Genomic DNA, 3,626 nt, shown 5'->3' with positions numbered 1-3,626 from the left:
AAAAGGAGGGAAAGAAAAATATGTGGTTTCCGGTGACAAAACTTTGAATTGAAAGCTGCAAATTACAATGACAATCCTACTGTAAATTAGCGGACTTCTGCAAGAATTACACATCTTTCAGAGGCATTTCATCGGTATATTGTTAATATAGTGCATCATTTTTTATACATGTATAAAAAAAAATAATAATTTGCTCCACTTAAAGATTTCAGTATTTTGAAATGGAGGATTTTATATAAAATTAAAAATTGTCTGGTGCACAAATGTTATGTAAATCGACTCCACCAAGGGGTTAAGGTTTGGCTGGTTAGCATGGTCCAGCAGCCTCTACTGATATATCGGAACTACAACATCTGGATCCCAAAATCATTTTTCTTCATTAACAGCCATTCAAAATGCCACCTTGGAATTATAAGGTTCTCATTCTGAGTGGTTTTGAGATATTGAGCTTCAAAGTTTTTGTTTTTCATATAGAAAAAAATGATGGGGAACAAGTCTCTTTCATACATGAAAATGACAGAATAAATGTATTCTAAATGTACAATATCAAAATCCTCTCAAATTTGTAAATGGGGATTTTTGGAACACTGGTCAAATGCAGATAGAACCTTCTAATTCTAAAATAAATAAATAAATAATTTCCCACTTGGAATTAAAAGGTTCTATCTTGCAAAACATTCATTGAAGCAATCTTTTTCACGAAATACAAACGGTTTACTTATAATTTGTTTTAAAACATAAAATTAGTGTTGCAACAATGTGTCGACATGTATGAAAAAGGTCAATTTAATGCTTTCTATGCGATTTATTTCATATTTTAGGACGAATAAATTTTTTCTTGTTCAAGTTAAGCATAAAAGGCAGTGCACATGCATCATTTCAATGTCAACAGTCAGAATAAATTTAAAAGGAAAAAGTGCCTAGTGTAAGAAGTACGTCACACTCGTTTATGCACACACCATGACAGTCAAAACGGTGTCATTCATTGATACTGTATGATAATCCATAAGTAAAAATTAACAACAATAATGCACGTACCATTGTGTTGCACTTTAACTTCAGACAGAACTACAGCACGTCTTTCGTGAAGTAATTGTAGAACAAAAGGCTACAGAACTTTGCACAGTCAAAACTAATCAAGACCACCAGCTTTCTGATGCAGGACAGGATCGTATAGTCCCATATTCATTATTTTCGATTTTGATTTAATGATTTAACTGTGCTCTGATTTCAGAGTTACATTGATGTAAACTAAGAGCTTTCGTGTCATCTCCTTCCACAGTAATTCATGTTGAGAGAGTCGAGTCACTATCCCACTCTTTACCGTGTAACTTATATTTATGCCACACTGGCATTGTGATCGCTTGAGGATACAGCTATACATTCAAAATCGGATCCCTTTTGCTAAAAACAAACAAACAAACAAACAAAAAACGTCACTCAGCTGTCTGCTTATTCCTTCGTGATTGGCTAAAAGTGTTGCAGGCGAGGTCAACATCAGCACCAGCCTGTGTGTGTTTAGTAACATGGTGACTGATTGGATGCAGTACAAGCACACTTGGGTTTTGTTTTTTAACCAAATAGCCTATAAATGTTAGATGTTTGAAAACCGCCAAACTGACCCCAAACCAGCCTAATTTTTGTCCACCTGCACAATCAAATTCAAAACCTGCCCAATCTGGGCAACACTGGAAACATCATGTCATTATTGTGTATCAAACAGTGCCACCTTGAGGAATAAAAGTGAATTGCACTTATTGAGTCAGACATTTAATTATTATTGTGCAGGAAAAATATATAGGCTACTTGTTATATTGCTTATAATGAATAGATTGAGGAATATTAAGAAGTTTGATGTCTGACTTTTAGAAATTGATGAGGGGGAGAGTAGTCAATGACGTCCTGGGTCGCTATTCATATAAGGGATTATAAACATTGAAAAATGTTTCACTGACTAAATATAATTTTAAAAAATATATACTGTTACAATTAAAATATTTCACATTTAATCTTTTCTCCTGTCATGGAGCAGTCCGGCGACACGACAAAGAAAGTTGATCCTGATTGGTCATCTTGTGTGCATTCGAAGTGCTGATTGGTTCACAGAGAGTTCGACTTTGTAGATAGAATAGAACCTTTTTGTTTTCTAAATAAAAAGTCTTAAAATGAACACACAAGTACTCAAAATTTACCCCCCCCCCCCCCCCCCCCCCCAAACAAAAACTAACACAATAAAAATATATCTAAAAAAAATTTTTTCTTGTTCAAGTTAAGCATAAAAGGCAGTGCACATGCATCATTTCAATGTCAACAGTCAGAATAAATTTAAAAGGAAAAAGTGCCTAGTGTAAGAAGTACGTCACACTCGTTTATGCACACACCATGACAGTCAAAACGGTGTCATTCATTGATACTGTATGATAATCCATAAGTAAAAATTAACAACAATAATGCACGTACCATTGTGTTGCACTTTAACTTCAGACAGAACTACAGCACGTCTTTCGTGAAGTAATTGTAGAACAAAAGGCTACAGAACTTTCTACATTCAAAATTAATCAAGACCACCAGCTTTCTGATGCAGGACAGGATCGTATAGTCCCATATTCATTATTTTCGATTTTGATTTAATGATTTAACTGTGCTCTGATTTCAGAGTTACATTGATGTAAACTAAGAGCTTTCGTGTCATCTCCTTCCACAGTAATTCATGTTGTGAGAGTCGAGTCACTATCCCACTCTTTACCGTGTAACTTATATTTATGCCACACTGGCATTGTGATCGCTTGAGGATACAGCTATACATTCAAAATCGGATCCCTTTTGCTAAAAACAAACAAACAAACAAACAAAAAACGTCACTCAGCTGTCTGCTTATTCCTTCGTGATTGGCTAAAAGTGTTGCAGGCGAGGTCAACATCAGCACCAGCCTGTGTGTGTTTAGTAACATGGTGACTGATTGGATGCAGTACAAGCACACTTGGGTTTTGTTTTTTAACCAAATAGCCTATAAATGTTAGATGTTTGAAAACCGCCAAACTGACCCCAAACCAGCCTAATTTTTGTCCACCTGCACAATCAAATTCAAAACCTGCCCAATCTGGGCAACACTGGAAACATCATGTCATTATTGTGTATCAAACAGTGCCACCTTGAGGAATAAAAGTGAATTGCACTTATTGAGTCAGACATTTAATTATTATTGTGCAGGAAAAATATATAGGCTACTTGTTATATTGCTTATAATGAATAGATTGAGGAATATTAAGAAGTTTGATGTCTGACTTTTAGAAATTGATGAGGGGGAGAGTAGTCAATGACGTCCTGGGTCGCTATTCATATAAGGGATTATAAACATTGAAAAATGTTTCACTGACTAAATATAATTTAAAAAAATATATACTGTTACAATTAAAATATTTCACATTTAATCTTTTCTCCTGTCACGGAGCAGTCCGGCGACACGACAAAGAAAGTTGATCCTGATTGGTCATCTTGTGTGCATTCGAAGTGCTGATTGGTTCACAGAGAGTTCGACTTTGTAGATAGAATAGAACCTTTTTGTTTTCTAAATAAAAAGTCTTAAAATGAACACACAAGTACTCAAAATTTACCCCCCCCCCCCC

The sequence above is a fragment of the Sinocyclocheilus grahami genome, unplaced genomic scaffold, assembly GCF_001515645.1.
Source record: "Sinocyclocheilus grahami isolate Dianchi unplaced genomic scaffold, SAMN03320097.WGS_v1.1 scaffold255.1, whole genome shotgun sequence".
NCBI lineage: Eukaryota > Metazoa > Chordata > Actinopteri > Cypriniformes > Cyprinidae > Sinocyclocheilus > Sinocyclocheilus grahami.
This window is presented reverse-complemented; position numbering follows the sequence as displayed.